Source organism: Sciurus vulgaris, assembly GCF_902686455.1.
Source record: "Sciurus vulgaris genome assembly, chromosome: 6".
NCBI classification, from domain to species: Eukaryota; Metazoa; Chordata; class Mammalia; order Rodentia; family Sciuridae; genus Sciurus; species Sciurus vulgaris.
This window is the reverse complement of record NC_136466.1, coordinates 128,521,470-128,539,654: the sequence shown is the minus strand read 5'-3', so window position 1 is coordinate 128,539,654 and position 18,185 is coordinate 128,521,470. Positions and strand designations below refer to the sequence as shown.

Sequence of the window (18,185 nt, the reverse complement as noted above, 5' to 3'; positions counted from 1 at the left end):
TTAAGGCTCCAGAAAGCCAGTAAACAAACCATAATTTGATCTGCCACCTATGCCTTCAGGATATTATCTCTTGCACTGATACTGTGAAAAAATTTCTCTGATAATGAACTATTCTCTTACAGATTTTAAAATCCTTGTATGCTGTTGCTCTCTCAGAGACTTTTAAATTAATAAAATTAACTGGCTTACTTGTCTTTAGAATAAAGTAGTAACTAAAAAGACAAAGCCACATTAATAGGCTCTTTTGGGGAACAGCAGCTGCTCCACTATACCAGAGTAGAAGGAGGAATTAAAATACCAATGCCAGTCAAAGATATTTCTAGATTCAAAATGCCTCATGTCTAATTTAATTGAAATTAATGTATGGGATGTGTGTTCCCATTTCCTTTTGTCCCCCAATTTATATATACATATATATATATAAAATACATGTATATATAAAAATAATTTTTCTTTTTTTTCTTTTTAGCTCTGTGCCTTAATAAAGAAATGACTTGCTAGACTAAAGCTACAAACACATCCTTAATCCTTGGTCCTGTGTACAAAATTGAGAGGCAATGTGTTCTTTATTCGTATTCTTGAAGATTAATGTTTGAGTAGTTTTTGTTTTGGGGCAAAATATGTTTCATGCAGGATGAATCAGGATGCCTTTGTAGATATAGTCGATACAATCAGGATTAAAATTTATTGTCTAATGTGAAAATACTAACTTATTAAATGGCCCTCTACTGATAAATACAGGAATTTTAGTGAAGTTCATGGTGATCACAGTGAACTGACTCAGAGTCACAGCAATACTAGAACTGATATTTTACTAACATCGATGCCATACGGCGCATGCCTGATCAATTTCAATGGAATTACTATTTCGTGTGTGGGATAAATTTAATGCACATCACTACCACATGCAGCCACGTTTGTGAAAAGATGAAAAGTCATTACAGCACAATTTCATACCAGAATCATACTATCAAGACCCCCAGACATTACACGTAAAAATAGCACCTTCCCTAGACATATTCACTTATATCTTGATCATATAAGAAAAGTGGTTTGATGAAAGTCTCAGGCAGAAACACAAATCCTTAATTAAATAAAATGTTTTATTATAGCTGGCCCCTTAAATACCCCACTAATTACATTCAAGTGAAAAGGGCAGGACAAATGAGAAGTAATTGGATTTGTGCAGGCGCACACCCAGGATTGGATGTAGGGAGGCTTGAACTCAGGGGCACTCAAACACTGAGTCACATCCCCAGCCCTTTTTTACATTTTATTTAGAGACAGGGTCTCACTGAGTTGCTTAGGGCCTCACTAAGTTGCTGAGGCTGGCTTTGAATTTGTGATCCTCCTGCCTCGGCCTCCAGAGCTACTGGGGTTACAGGCATGCGCCCCGGCTCCCAGCATCTTTAGCTTCCTTCACCTGCCATCGTCCAGGTGAACCGCAGAGGTCTACGCAGTGGCATAAACTCCCCAGCCTCTCCAGTGGCATCCCTGTCAATTTCCCTTTTTTAGTCACCTACCCTGATCTAGGTTCAAAGCCTGAATTGATCCTTGTGTGCAGCCGTGTGATGTTAAGGAACTAAAATATGGCTATCCCTAACTTCACTTTCCTCATCTGTAAAATGAGAACAGTGTTCTATAGTTCAGAGGTAATGCACAGAAAGCACCCAGCAGGGAACTCAGCCAGTAATAGACCCTGATCAACAATAGTTATCTTGAATAGCATATCGGTGGGATTGATATGAAGTTTCTTTCTACTTTAGATATTTCATGATAATGAGACTGAGACAGAATGTAACACAGCCTTTCCTGTCTGTTCTCTCCCTGATAAACCTTAGGAAACAGAGTACATAGGGCCCGGTTTTTAAAAGACTAGTGTCCTCTAGTGGTAAACAGAAAAAAACAACAAAAAGACATTGATTTTTTTTTTTTTTTTCTTTTTCTTTTTTTTTTTCTTTCTACATAGGACTCAGGCTGAACTTGACAACAGAAATACGATAAAAGTTATGTGATCAAATATAATTAATATTTGGACACGATTTTAACCTTTGTTATCCTGTGAAGCAATAAACTAAACATCCTTATCTTTCTAGTATATAAAAAGTGCCTTTTAATCACATTGGCAACAAAGGATCAGAGCCAAAAACATTTTTTGTGAGTTAAATGTGAGAGACTTTGGTTCATTTTTGTACAAAAGACTTACATTAAAAACGATTCCAGTAGTACCTTAAGTTGAAAAGAACAGACTTCTTTCCATGTGCATGTGGTAATAATTATTTCACAGGATTGCTGAGAGTCTTTGATAGTTTTGTTAAAAAGGGTCTGAGAATAATGGTGCACTCCTGTGATCCCAGCTCCTCAGGCGGCTGAGGCAAGAGAATAACAAGTTTAAGGGCAATCTCAGCAATTTAGTGAGACTGACTCAAAATTTTAAAAAGGGACTGAGGATATTGCTCAGTGGTAGAGTGCATGCCTAGCATGTGTGAGACCCTGGGTTCAATCCTCAGTACTGCAAGGAAAAGTAAAAAGCAAGAAAAAGAAGGAAAGTTGATGTAGTACTTTCTCTGATGACTCTATCTGAATACTAGCTGTGAATCTGTAGAAGTTCCCTTAATGGGACATTAACAGAGCTGGTTCTCATCTAGTTGAATTCTTACAATCTTCTTTTCACTAACACTGCTGCCTTTGAAATTTAATCAGAGCAGTATATGGTGGTTGAAAGCAAGAACTCTGAGGCCAGACTGGGTTTAAATCTCAGCTCTACCATTCAGTGACGGACTGAGCTCTATTCCTCAGTTTCCTCGAGTGTAAAACGGCATTGTTAACACAGCTGCTTTCTAGGATCATTCTAGGGATTAAGCTAATATACAGACAGAGGTTAGAACAGGACCTGGAATCATTTTGAGCAGCTGTTATATGCCTATACCCTTTTAGGTGTTAAAGGGATTGCTCAAGTCTTCAGATCTAGACACTGCCCCCAAAGGGTTTCTAGTGTACATGTGAAAATCTCACTACAGGGGTGGGCTTTTATCCCACATCTTGGTTTTTAAGAAGGGGAATTTTCCTTAAACATTCCTTTGGCTTTATGTGTACTATTCTTGTTCTTTCAGGAAAGGTGGGTGACTCACTTGGAGAGGCATGACTTTGGATGCAGTCCCACGAGGAGAAGGTGGTGCATTTTCTGATCTGGGGGAGAATGTGTTCGGCCCTCACTCTGTAGTACAGCCCACAATACAGTTCTGTCCATAACAAAGGTAACCACTTGAGTTCACCCTCCAGTTATTAGCTGCAGTTCTCCACTTGGCCAGAACTCAGTAGAGAGGTAGAGAGCTATTTATTAAGGTCACTCTTGGTGACCCTGACAGAACACACTGACTCACAAAAGCAATTCGGTGCCAAGTTTGGTGGCATTATGTGGTGGACCCACCAGGCACACATTTCCAGAAATGAGAGTCTGGTGCGGGCTGAAGCAGCATAGAAGAGTGTCACAGAAATCAGACTTAAACTGGCTCCTGAAGAAAGGGATAGAATTTGGTTAGTGGGGAGGGAAGAAGAAAGAGCCCTTCCAAAATCAGAGTGATAGTTTTCTAAGATTCATAGTAGCTTGTACTTCTACACAATTACAATAAGATATAAAATATTGATCAAAATGTGTAAGTCATATTCTTGTTTGATGACAGGTGGTGACATAGTCAATCTATGACAGAGAAATGGATGCCATAGCTCCCCCCGCCTTTCTAATTAGAATGTTCTAAGTACTTTGCATATATTAAGATACTTTTTGTTTATTTGTTCTTTTTAAATATACATGACAGTAAAATGCATTTTGACATATATACATGGAGTATAACTTCCTATTCTGGTGGTTGTACATGATGTAGTCACATATGAACATAGGAAAGTTATGTTCGATTCCTTCTGTCTTTGCCATTCCCATCCCCATACCCTTCCCTCTATTCCCCCCCGTCCAGTTTGGTGAACTTCCCCTGCCCAACGCACACACATTTATTGTGAGTCAGCATCCACATATCACAGAGAATATTCGGCCTTTGGTTTTTGGGATTGACTTATTTCACTTAGCATGATAGACTCCAGTTCCATCCATTTACTGGCAAAATGCCATAATTTCATTCTTCTTTGTGGCTGAGTAATATTCCATTAAGTCACTTACTTTTAAAAACAATTCTATGACATAGATATTATTCAACCCATGTTAAAGCTGAGGATAAACCAATAAGAGAAAGAACTAGGATTTGAACCCAGGTTCTCTCACATTCTTCTCTGTGATTTTTTTAGTGCAAGGGAAGGGGTTGGGTGATCCTTTCTTGCAAAAGGAGTCAGCAAAAAGAAAAACCTGTCCAAAGAAAAGGCTTGGACACTGGAGGATGCCATGGGAGGGTGGGAGGGAGTAGAACTGATTGATGGTGGCTTTGAAAAGTCCAGCACAGGAGTTTGGATGTGGGAATATAAAGAAAAGGCCACCGAGGCTGGTTCCATAGCTTAGCTATTGTGAATCAAGTTGCTATAAACATCACTGTAGCATGCTGATTTTAAGTCTTTGGGGTGTATACCGAGGAGCAGAATGATTTTATGACTTTTTCCAGTAAATGGATGGATCTGGAGACTATTATGCTAAGTGAAGTAAGCCAATTGCCAAAACCAAAGGTCAAATATTCTCTCTGATATGTGAATGCTTTCACACAATAAGGCGGGAGGGGAAGAATAGAAGTTCAGTAGACTAGATAAACAGGAGTGAAGGGAAGGGAGGGGGACAGGAATAGGGAAGACTGCGGAATGACTCTAACTTTACTTTCCTGTGTTCATATATGAATACGCCGCAGTGAATCTCCACATCATGGAGATCCCATAAGACTGGGATCCTAATTAGAATAAGATGTACCCCATATTTGTATCATGTCAAAATATACTCTACAGTCATGTAGAACTAAAAAGAGCAAATTAAAAAATAAGTAAGAGAACAGGGTGATTCATCCTATCATGCTCCTGCTCAAGAATAATTCCATGTTGCTTATCATATTATTTCCAAAAGATTTCAAGGGTTTTGTTTCTTAGACTGGACATCGTAGAAACTTGCAGAGAAGGTAGATGAAATGAGAACTCGACGCGTTGGCTGGGCCACCCATGGCGTCCTCTCCTTTTTTCCAAGTACCTGCCTAGAAGACAAGCAAGGTTAGAGATGTGAACTTGAGATTTCATTAGTACTTTGAAAGCTGAAACTCCAAAATGTATAACTCCCTGACAAAAAAAAAAAGGTGTTAAAAGAGGCAGAAGAGAGAAAGGGCAGCCCAGTGCCGTGGAACTGCACTGACCTGCACAATTTAAGGAGTTCCCAGCCAACTACTTCAAAGAGCTGGTAGAAACGACTTGGATGAAGCCAGGAAACTTAACAATGGGCCGAGGAGCACTGAAAAGAGGAAATGAAAGCGGCTCCTGCCCTTACTGCACTACTGCACAGACCAAGAAAACGAAGCCTGGCGAAGGTCTTGTTGCTCACTATTCCCCACCCTCCCAGCTCTCTGAAGTTGGCTAGGAGGGAGGAGAGGAGGTGAGGCGTGTGAGGAACTGAGCCCTCGGATTACCAAACTGGAATACCTTTTCGTACATTCTCCTTAGCATCACACCCAGTTCTCTGGAGTCCACCCCTCCTACTCTCCAGGGCCTTGGACAGTCCCTCTGCAACCAGCTGGACTTGCTCACATCAGAGGCTCATCAGGTCCTGGCAGCACCTTCAAGGGGCTGCCCCAAGCCTGCCCCAGTCTCTCAGCCCCTGCCCTACCCAGCCCTGGTTCTTTCTACTTCCTGCAGCGGGACGAACTAGCCCATCATTTTTGCCCTTCTGGCTCCCCAGAGCTGCTCTCTGCAACCTTCACTTGTCTCGAAAGAGTCACGGGTGCCTGGAGACGTGTTGCTTGGTGCACTAACCTGCCATCTGCTCACCCCACCCGTGGTGTGATGGAGGCCCAGTAGGGTGACCCTAGTGAATCATGCCCTTGTATCATCCCCACCCCTTGAGCATTGATAGAAGCCGAGACTTGCTTCTGAGTGTGGTAAAGGCGATGGAATATCGTGATGTTGATTGTGTTTTGATACACAAGACTCTTGGAGTGAAAAAACTCACTGATAAAGATATAAACTGCCATGTTGTGAGAGACCCATGTGGCAAGGAACTGTGGTTGACTTCTAGAAGCTGACAGAAGCTCCGACCAATAGCCAGCTAGAAAACAGAGATCTTGTTCCTATAATCTCAGGGGAACAAATTCTGCCAACAGCTTGAAGGAGCCCAGGCATGAGTGGTTTCCCTCCAGCGAAGCCTCCAGATGAGTACCACCCTGTGCACTTTGCTCGTGGCCTGTGAGACCCTCTGCAGGGGCGGCCCTCCAGCCAGGCCTGGACTCCTCCCACTGAGGAACTTGGAGATCATATCTATGTGTGTTCTGGGAACTGCTAAGTTTAAAGCCAAATGCTGCACAGCAGTAGGTAACTAAGAAAGGCAGTAGAATAGATGTATTCTTGAGAGACTTGGTAATAAAAAGAAATTGGGAAAGGGGTAGCAGACTCTTCAAAGCTATTTTAAGATAGGAGAACTCATTTTCCCACATGCCTATAATCCTCCTCATGTAAGTACAGTGATTATGTTTTTGAGAAGATATTTGTACTGGTTAGGTTCTTACCAGGAAAGCAGAAATCATCATGGCCCTTGAATAATTTCCACCCTAATGGGGGACGTATTTCACACCATTTGTTATCTAGGTGATGAAAAGCCAGAGGACAGGGAGACAACCCAGAGGTCAGCAGCAGCAGGAAGCTGCTCCAGGTCTGGAGGGTCACAGGGAAGAGGCAGTGCTGCCAAACTCAGAGACCTGTCTCACCAGCAGAAGCTGGTGCCACAGGCCTGCCAGGGAAAGCCTCACAATGAGGCGGCTCTGGAGCACTTCCTTCCTCCCACTCCGCCAGCTCCCTCCAGAATCTTCCCTAGGCCAAGCCCAGTTGAACATACACTGATAGGAGAGCCTTGGAAATGCAGGCAATAGGGATCAGGCTCTGTTTTGGGCTCACTCCTGTCCCCCGAAATTCACACGTTGAAACCCTAACTCCAAGTCACTCAGCATGTGATTGCATTTGGAGAGAAAGTGTCCTGGCAAAAATGTCAGGGTCCCTCTCAAATTCATACATGAAAATCTCCAATGTGGTGGTATTCAGAGTGGAACGTTTAGGAGATGATTACGGTTTCCACGGTGTCATTCTGATTAATGGGATCAGAGCATTTATAAAAGAGAATACAGCAAGGTGGCATCATTTATGAAGGGAGGAGGCCCTTACCAGATAACAAACCTGCTGACCACCTTGACCTTGGACTTCCCAGCCTCCAGAGTTGTGAAAATCTAATATCTGTTGTTCATAAGCTACCCAGTTTATAGTATTTTATTATAGCAACCTGAATATCCCAAGACGTAAGGCCATTTAAGAGGTGATTAAGTTAAAATTAGGCTCTTAGGATAGAACCTAACCCTATCCTATCCTGAGTGGTGTCCTTATAGGAAGAGGAAATTCGAATACACAGAGAGACAACAGGAACACACATACACAGAAGGAAGACCCCAGTGAGGACACAATAAGAAGGTGGCCATCTTCAAGCCAAGGAGAGAGACCCCAGAGGACGTGAACCCCAGTGATGCAAGTGTTGGGGGGAGGAAGAGGAGTTTGACTTTCAGCAAAACAACTTTGAGGTACATGCCTTCACTACTATAATCCCAAGAGACAAAAAAGAAAGGCACTTTTATCCCAACACCACTGCCTGAAATTATTTTTAAAATACAATACCAACACTCAATGGTAGTATTGGGGCAGAATATGGCACTTTGGACTTCAAACCTAGAATCCCCAGGGAACAGCAAATGCAGGGGAAAGCTTTCTCTGAAGTTCCCTTATCTTCGTAAAGACCAGAGCCACCAGGGAGGAACGTTGCCTTCAAATCTCCTACCACAGCAGAATAACCAAGGCAGATGAAACTCTTATCACAGAAGAAAGTGAAAATCAAACACCACACCCAAGCAGCTGGGGGTGTGGCCCAGTGATAGAGGGCTTACTTAATATTCATGAGACCCTGGTTTAATCTCCCCGCCTCACACACAGGAATCAAACACCACATGCAGAACCCAGAAAAAACTTTGTCTCAGGCCACTGTGTATTCTCTGGGCTCATTCTTTTTCCTAAAAATAATTTACTACACCTCCAATATTGCCTATGGCCTCCTTACTTCCCTCTCCACTGTGGAGAGGATATCTAAGCCTCAACCATCTGGCTCCTTGTGTTTCACATTTTGTGTGACTCCCATGCACATGTGCATGCTAATAAATTCATTTGTTTTGTTTTTTGAAATGAAGTCTTGCTATGTAGCCCAGGCTGACTTTGAACTTGCAATCCTTCCTGCCTCAGCCTCTCTAGAAACTGGGATTATGGGGTATATGATGAACACTGGCTTCTTTTAAATCAATGTACATATCTTTTCCTGTTGATTTGCCTATTGTTAGTTTGTTTCAGTAGATTTAATTACTGAACCTTCAGAGGGGAAATTTTAACTTCCCTTCAATAGCCAGATATATAAGCAAATGAAACAACAGACAACAGAAACAAATCCTTAAGGAATTCAGACCCTGGAATTATTAGAGGCAAACTGTAAAAAGAGCAATGTTCCAGAAAAAAACACGGAGATGGTATCCACATTAATTTTATTACAGTACATTTTCATAGTTGTTCTATTTTACCATTAGTTATTGTTAACCTCGTCATATGCCTAATTTATAAATGAAGTTTTATTGTAGGTATGTATAGGAAAAACCTACTATATTTAGGGTTTGGTACTATCTGTAGTTTTCAGGCATCCACTGGGTGTCTTGGGATGTCTCCCCATGGATAAGGGGCGACTACAAAACTGTCCTTGCCATCCTTACCATCCTTCTCCCACCCTTCCCGCAGACATTGCTCATCTCTATCATGTTTCATTCAGAATCATTCAATTATTTCCTGAAGGCGTTTCTCACCTCTGGTTTACCACAGGGATAGGCCTGTCTTACTCCTGCCTGAGTTTTTCATTTCTCTCATTTCAAATTCCCCTTATTCACCCACATACCATCCAGTTCTCTTACAGGGTGATTCCTTCAACATCACACCTGGTGTCACTTACACTGTGATGTTACTGAGGCCTCCTATTTCCCAGAGTCCAACATGCTGCTTTACAACTTTGCATCCTTTCCTACCTGGAACGCCAATCCTCTCTTTGACTAAGTCCTGCTTCTCTAAAGCCTCTGGTCAGGTAATGACAAATGAAATGATACAAGAAAGGGGAATGAGAAGTACAAAATGATATTATAATCCAGGAGAATCCAAAAATCAACAGAAAAAAAAAAATCTCTACAGAGAATTCACGAATGCCCAGAAATGTTCAGCTTTAAAGAAGAACAGAATTATGGCACTTGCTGGTAAATGGATGGAATTGGAGAGAGGCCTAGTGAAATAAGACAAAATGTAGAGGGGAGTGAAGGGAGGAGAAGGGGTATGGGGGTAGGAAGGATAGTAGAGTGAAACAGACATTATTTCCTCATGTTCATATATGACTGCATGACTGATGTGATCCTACAATATGTATGATCAGAAATATGAGAAATTATACTCCATTTATGTATGATTTATCAAAATGCATAAATGCATCCTACTCTCATATACTAATTGGAATAAACTTTAAAAATTAAAAAAAGAAATGTTCATTAAATGGAAGTACAATATTTAAATGAATTCAGTGCATCCACATAATGGGATGTGCTGTTGGAAAAGAGATGAGGACGCTGTATTGATGGGTTCCAGGACATGCCATCTCAAAATTTGGCCCTATGTTTAGCTAAGGATTATTCTGAGAAATCTTGGGCACGGGGGATGCTCTGAGAAGTTGCCCTTTTTGTAACGTCTCTAAAGGAAATTTCTTTCTTCCCCAGCCCTCCCTGCCCGCCCCCCACCCCACAGCAGGAAGAGAAGGGGAATTAAATCACTACAGACTCTTCTTCATGGTGCCTTTCCTGGCCATTCTATTGCACCAGGCCTGTCCATGTACCATTCTTTGTTCACTTCAGCAGATCACGGTATTTAAGCCTGAAGTCTAAGACAACTTTGTTTTTGGAGGGGTGCGTACTGGGAGTTGAGCTCAGGGGTGCTCGACCGTTGAACCACACCCCCAGTCCTATATTGCATTTGGTTTGGAGATAGGGTCTCAATGAGTTGCTTTGAGCCTCACCATTGCTGAGCTGGCCTTGAATTCTCTATCCTCTTGCCTCAGTCTCTCGAGTCGCTGGGATGACAGGCGTGTGCTACTGCACTCAGCTATGACAACTTTTCAAACTCTGTTCTAGAGATTTACTCATTTCTCTGGGTCATCTCCCATGAATACGTGGGGTGCAAGTGTCAAAAGACTTCCGTTGGTTTTTCTCTTGTTAGTTTTTCATGACAGGATTCACTCCCAACTAAGATATGGGTGTTAAAGATAAAATTATCTTTTCTCTCCTACACCATAAACTGACCGCAACTATTTTTAAGATATATCATTAAATTAAAATATCAAATTGCAGGACATTACAATATACTAATTCTAGTGTAAAGGAGGGGGATGGATAAATACATTTGTACAAAGAAACTGTTGCATGAAAACAAACTACAAAATTACCTGCTTTGGGGTCTGGGGTTGTGGCTCAGTGGTAGAGTGCTTGCCTAGCATGTGTGAGGCACTGGGTTCAATTCTCAGCACTGCATGTAAATAAATGTATGACATAAAGGCCCATCAACAACTAAAAAATATATATTAAAAAAAGTGTGTTTTTGTACAAAGAAGAGAGGGTTTAAGAAGAGACTGGACAGAACTGGAGCAAGATTTTCCACTGCCTGCTTTATGCTGTCGAATTTTGAATCATGTCAGCATCTCATCTATTCAAAACACTTTAAAAACAAAGCCCATAGGCAGCACCTGTGTTCCTCTGCCTTCTCCCAAAGAGAGGAAGAACAATGGAGGCTAGGAACAAAGTCTTGGCATCTGGCAGACCTGGGTTTAGTCCTATGCCTCCACCTGTCAGCTCTTACCCTTAGGAAACTTTCATTATCTCTAAGTCTCAACTTCTCCTCTATTATTTGGAAATGACTGTCCTCAAAACAATATTTTGGTGAATATTAAGTGTGATGATGTGTTTAACATAGTGCTTTATATAAAATTACCAGTGGGGATTTTATACATTCATATGATATATATACATATATATATGTATATGTAGATGCATATATATCTGTAACTGTGCACACTGACATATATATACATGTATATATGTATGCATATATGTATGTATATATGTATATATATGTATCTGTGCACACTGACATATTCATCTATATGTATATTCTACATGAAATAAGAATATATTAACATCCACACATGCCTACATATCTATGTGTGCATATGCTTAACACCCTGTGTGTTGATATGATCAAATGATCTGCTAGTGCCTAAGTTACTCTGCCTGCTCAAGTACTCAACTCCCCTTACTCCCATCCCTATCGAGTTCCTATGATTTATTCATATATTTATTTCCAATACTGGCAAATTGTTGATGAACTAAGTATGGTCAGTTCTTGTGAGCACCTGAAGGTGGCAGCGTGGAGATGGAGGAACATTCTGAAAACTCTCAGCCAAGTCATTTGAATTCCTAAGGTTGATATTGTAATAAGCACCTTCTCTTCCTCCTCCCTGCTTCCCATGAAGACCAGAAAAAACATTCACGGACCCATGTGAGCTGAAGTTGGCGAATCTTTTTCTCTCGTGCACGAGATTTTCCTTAGACACAGTTGAAGATTGTCACAGGACAAATTCTGTGCTGGATTGGCCTTCTCAGTGTTCTCCCCAGAAAGCAGTTCTTTCAAGTATTTATACTTGGGAAGCCTGAGATCAAAACTACACAGAAATGTGCTCTGGTTTATAAGTTATGGGAGCCCAGATGTTGATAAATAGCACAAGTAAACAATGCCAAGAGGTTTCTTTGGATTCACTTTTAAGGAAAGATCCACTCTAGCTATCCACTCGTAATTACACCTCACCTCCCTTTAGCAGCTATTTGGTCTAACATTGAAGCTGAATCTACTGGGAGTCCTTTGGGTACAGACAGTAATGCTTGATTCTCTTAACCACTCAGTTTTGACATCCACTGTAGACGGCAAGCATCCCTTCCTCCTGGACACGTAATGGCAAAGTATTAGGTGTTGCTCCAGCTCCCCACCCATCTGGCCTTTTGTACCATGGTATGATGCTCAGGCCTCTGTGTGCTGTCAAGGTCTTTTTAAAAACACATTAGGTAAAGCTGGGCATGGTGGTGTAGGTCTGTAACCCTAGCATCTTGGGCGGCTGAAGCAGGAGGATCAAAAGTTAGGTCAGCAACTTAACGAGATCCTCTGCAACTTAGCAAGACCCTGTCTCAAAGTAAAAATTAAAAAGGACTGGGGTGTAGTTCTAGTAAAGTACCCCTGGGTTCAACCCCAGTGCCAAATAAAGTAAAACATAACAACAATGACGACAAAAGAAACTTCAGATCTATAAGTACAATGTTTCTGGATGCTTGATGATTTAGCCTCCAGATTGATCTCCAGATCCTGGGATGTTATTTTACATGGAAACATGGATTTGTTTTATACATAGATATGAACTTACAAAGACCCTTTACACAAATGTTTCTGAGGTTAGGAGAACTCTTTACTAAAGAATAGACTCATGATAAGATTTCCTCAAAATTAAGCTACTTGTTTAAAATATTTTACTTACCTGAATTTGAATCTCTTTATCTGACAATCAGTATGGGGGGGGGGGGGGCGGGGAGAGAGAGAGATACCCTGCATATTCTTCTCTAGGTATAATTTTGAGTCAGTTTGAAAAGCTGTGACAATGACACTTTTGGACACATACATCCTCATGTGAAATTTATTGACATCAGTGCTGTCTATGTAATTGAAAAGTCATCAGATCCATTCCTCCACTGCGCCTCTGATTTTTATAAACATATACTCTGAGTTTGGCCAGTATGCAAAGAACGAGATGGGGAAAATGTTCCACCACAAGCAGCCTGCCTTTTCCTGTTATGACAGGGGGCATTTAGAGTCCTGCTAAAGAGAGCAGAGGTTTTCTCTAAAGGAAGGGCTTGTCCAGAGCTGCTCTGGGGAAAATCCATGACCTCACCTTAATTGGAAATGGCCATTCCTCCTCCTGATCTCAGTAACTCCAACTGCCTGAATGCCTGGAAGATCTTCAAACAGTCCCAGAAATATAGTGTGTGCCACATGGAATTGTCTGGCAGGTCTCAGATATTCTTTTACCAGTCAGGACTAAAACAGGTAAAAAATAACTTGGACTTTCAAAATGGGTGTTGCTCACTGGGGCTGGTAGCATAAATCCTGGTATTAGATGCACATAGTTTGGTCTACCTGATGTTTTCAAAATCAGGACTTTTTACATACAAATCACGATTTCTGGATTCTCAGAAAAATCAAGGCACATAGCAATATAGGGCTCATATTCCTGCATGTCACCAAGAAGCAGAGGCCAGCATCCCTTTAGATGGGGTAAGCTCTCAGTTCATCGAAGCCCGCGTCTCCTTATCACTCCCTACCCCTCCACAGGTCCACTGTTTTTGCCTATCCCATGTGGGCATTTTACTTAATAACTTTTTAAAAATGCTATTACCTCTCATATTTAAATAATACTAATCTCATGTAAGTTAGATTATTATATTTGTATGCAGTTTTACCCTTACAAAGTCTGTTTTATAAATGGCAATACTCTCCTGGAAAGCTTTGTTAAGTTCTTTGGGTGATAGTCTATTATGTACATATTCATTTCTCTTCCAAACTTTTTCCTTGTCTTACAGACATCAGTTTCTTGAAATCTGATAGGTGTCTTAGAAGAGGTGTCAATGTATCATGGCTAGATTCTTAGTCAATTAGGTTTTGTTTAGTTCTTTGTTGTTTCAGTTTTGCTTGTTGATTTATTTGACTGAATTTTAGATTCTCCTGCAGTTTCTGACCTCTAGGCAAAGATGAATGAATAGAGTTCTCATGTTAATGAGATAAAGGCTTCTTGAATTTGTACCAGAGGCACTGACACAGCCCCACATGGAGAGCCAGCATGGTTAGCAGTGAGGGACAGTAAGGTCTTCGTGTACCCGGAGCAACCAGGTGTGTGTGCCTGCCTGCCTACCTTCTTTTCTTCTTCCCCTGTTTCCTTCCTCCCTTCCTCCTTCCCTCTCTTCCTTCCTTCCTCTCTTCCTCCCTCCCTCTCTTCCTTCCTTCCTTCCTTCCTTCCTTCCTTCCTCCTTTCCTTCCTTCCTTCCTTCCTTCCTTCCTCCCTTCCTCCTTCCCTCTCTTCCTCCCTCCCTCTCTTCCTCCCTCCCTCTCTTCCTTCCTTCCTCCCTCCCTCCCTCTCTTCCTTCCTCCCTCTCTTCCTTCCTTCCTTTCTTCCTTCCCTCCCTCCTCTCTCTTTCACTCTCTTCTTCCTTCCCCTCTTCTCTATGTGTCTTCTCACATTCTAACTTGTAAATGAATTTTCCTTTTCTGAACTAAAGAATGATAACAGAAGAGTCTACTTCTATATCCACAAACTGGAACTCACATTTATCCCCAAACATCTCCTTCCATTCTCTCAGATTTGGCTTATGTCCATATTTATAATATATCTGTTTCCTATAGCTATTATACACTTAACCACTGCCACATAAAATATTAGAGTACCTCCCTGTCCTAAGGAAACCACAGAGACTATAGGCTATAAACTGGAATCTTATTGATCTGTAAAAACCATTGCTTTGAACTCCTGCACCTTTCACTGCACCTGAACTTCATGAACCCTATAGGCTGGTAATGAATCCTTACATTACAGTGGGGTGGTGCCATAAGACCCCTGTGAATGAACTGCAGTGAGAACACAGGGAAGGAGTAAATGGTTCTGCAGGGTTGCCCAGAGAAGCTTCTGGGGAGAAGAGGAGCAGGGTCTCAAGGATGATGAATAGTTCTGCCAAGTAGGTCAAGTGGGGCATACTCCAGCCAGAGGAGAGCATGTGTCAAAGTCCCAAGTTTTGACAGGCTGTTGAGGGGGAAGGCTCAACCTTCCTAACCAGGGGAAGGCTAGGATAGTGAAACTGAAAACTAAATAATGCCAGGACATTGCAACAGCACATTATAGTAAGAAGACCGCCTAAACTCAGGTGGTGGCTGAGGGGATGACAAAGGGGATAGATTCCAGGCTTAGGTGGGAGATGAAGGATCGACAGGAGTTAAAATGACTCTGAGGTTCTCTTGGAAGAGTTGCTGTGCATGAAGACCATTATCAGAGAAGGAAAAACCAGCAGGCAGCAGGTCTGGGGTCAGGTGGCAGGGTTTGGACACCGTTAGTCTGTCCAATGAACTCTTCAGCTACATTCAAATGAACACTAAATTCAAATGATCCTTTTCTGATGAGATTGCTTTCTTCTCTTTCTTGAAATTCTCTTTTAGTTTCCAAGTATGATCTTGTTAAATACATATTTGGTCTTCCAGTTTTCTGGCCTACAACTCCTAAGATCCTTAGAATGCCTGATGTGTCTTTTCCTCTGCTCCTGAGTAGACTGATGATTGGCAGCCCTAGGAAGACTTGGGCGGGGAATGGTCACCGGAAAACCATTTAATCCATCTGAGCAAATGACCCTTCCAACCACCAGATTCTTTTGGACTCTAAGTCCCATGAGTGCAGGGACATTCCAGTCATGGCCTCCAGCAACTGAGTGGTCCAAACACAGCAGACACATGAATAATGGTACAGTAAATAAAAGAAGCAGGATGGGCTCTTAGGTTTCTGGCAACCATCAGGAAATAAAAGTCATCGTCTACCTCTTTCTCATCCCACTGTAGCCTGAATTAGGCACATTTACTTGGGAAAGCCTTCCCTGACCATGTCCTCAAGGGATGGGGCAGGTACAGTGTATATTTTGGTGCCTACTTGTTTAGTGGAAGAAGTGCAGAAATTCCACAGGAGGGATCCAGAAGATATATGGAAGTGAGTGGGGAGTTCAGAGAGAGATATGAACTGCCCAAGGTGAGGCCACAGGGGTAATTATTCTTGCCTTGGAACATGTGAGAGGGACAAACCCTTCTATGTCTATAGGAGCAGGAATGGAAGGTAGTCTTGGGTTCAAGACACCAAAGAGTCGTGGAGACTGTTGTAGACTTGAGCTGAACATGTCATGCCTAATGGGGACAAGTTAATAATTGCTAAGTAGAAATGCTAGCTCAGTGTGACCAGACATTCTGATTTTTTCTTTTCTCAAAATAAGCTAGAATTCATATTTTTGAATGAGAAATCTCTAACACAGTTGCTTCCCAATTTGATGGGGTCAAGACCTGATAAACTCATCACAAACTGAAAACATTGTAAGTTGAAAATTCATTTAATATGCCCAACCTAGAGAACACTTAGTCACAGAGTACACTGCAGAATAAAGTACTGGTTGCTTCACATGACTGACTCACAGCTTGGCTTTCCTGCTGCTGCCCAGCATTGAACAGGAGCATCATGCCACAAATAGGAAAAGATCGACATTTAAAATTCATGGTATGGTTTCTACTGAATATAGTTTAGTTTTGCACCATTGAAAAGTCATAAGTCAAACTGTTGTATTCAGAGAACCTCTGTATTTTACATACTGATCCAACTAAATGATAGGCCAGATTTAGGCTTCGGTTTGTCAGTTTGTGATTTTGGTTCAATATATTGAGGAATATTACCTTATAAACTATGAAAATGTGAATATATTGAAAAATGGAAGAAAACAGGTCACAATTCAAAACAGGGCAGTTACAAACAGAGGAAATGTATCTATAAGAACACATCAGTCAAAAGCTGAGTTAATTTAGTGAAACACATGTTTGGAGAATGAGGATAATTTATAAAGGGAACTGACAGATAATGAATATAGAATCATGTACTTTATTTGATTTTGGAGCAGAAATGAGCTGTGTATGAAAAATGTACAGTAATGAAAAATGAGGGATTTCTTCAATAGCAGTGAACAACTTTTAAGGTAATTGTACATTCTCAACTCTAAATATCATTGCAAAGGAAGCTAACATTATGGACTCTAAATATGGAAATTTATCCCCATCAACACCTTAAGAATTTACCTCAAGAATGAATCATATAATTTGGGAAAATAATTTTTAATGAAGAACTGTACTGCTTTTAATTATATCAAAATTACCTTTTCACCAGAGCACTGTAAAACATTATATGAACATTATTTCATTGAATCCTGATATGACCCTATGAAGTAGGTTTTTATTCCTACTTCACAGACTAAGGTTTGGAAAATTTCATCCATTTACTCATTCATTTGACAAATGCACCCAGCAGCCTTCTTTTCAAAGGCAGCACTGTTTCTGAATTCAGGACTCCTATTAAACCACAGTTACAAAGTTTCTAGTAAGTGGCCAATGCTCTTTAATAATAGTCATTTTGAGGAATCACCAGAGGGCAGACCCATGACTCAGTGAATATAAGTTATCAGGACAGCTGAATAGTTATCAGGTCACTTGACAGCTATGTGACCTCAGCAGACAGCCCTCTCTGTGGTCCAGTGCCCTGATGTGTGATAACAGGTAACAATGTCTGTTCTTTACGTGGAGGAGTTGCCGTGAACAGCAGAGAATAACAATAAAGATGGAAGTGCTTGTAAAATCACATGCAGCCTGGCGCCATGGTGCACACCTGTAATCTCAACAGCTTGGGAGGCTGAGGCAGGAGGATCAGGAGTTCAAAGCCAGCCTCTGGAAAAGCGAGGTGCTAAGCAACTCAGTGAGACCCTGTCTCTAAATAAAATACCAAATAGGGCTGGGAATGTGGCTCAGTGGTCGAGTGTCCCTGAGTTCAATCCCCAGTACCCCCCCACCCCACCCAAATCATTTGTATACATATGAGTCATGAGCGGTTTTCAAGTATCATTTAGTGTTATTTTAAAAACAATGACTCAGGTGGTAATGGTGAAATTTCCAACCATCTCAAAGAGTTCACAGTTGTGTTCTGGGTAATTGAGTTAGTTTAAGGTTGTTAAAGAAAAGTG

General features: G+C 41.3%; 1 long non-coding RNA gene across 1 annotated transcript in view; it reads left to right on the top strand.

Annotated features, from left to right (window-relative positions):
• The window catches only part of LOC306663137, a 61,270-nt gene extending 57,696 nt beyond the window's left edge, over positions 1 to 3,574 (top strand). Inside the window, exon 3 of the long non-coding RNA XR_013764375.1 lies at positions 3,114 to 3,574. This is a non-coding gene — a long non-coding RNA (uncharacterized lncRNA). The remainder of the gene's footprint in view (positions 1 to 3,113) is intronic.
• The last annotated feature ends 14,611 nt before the right edge of the window (positions 3,575 to 18,185 follow it).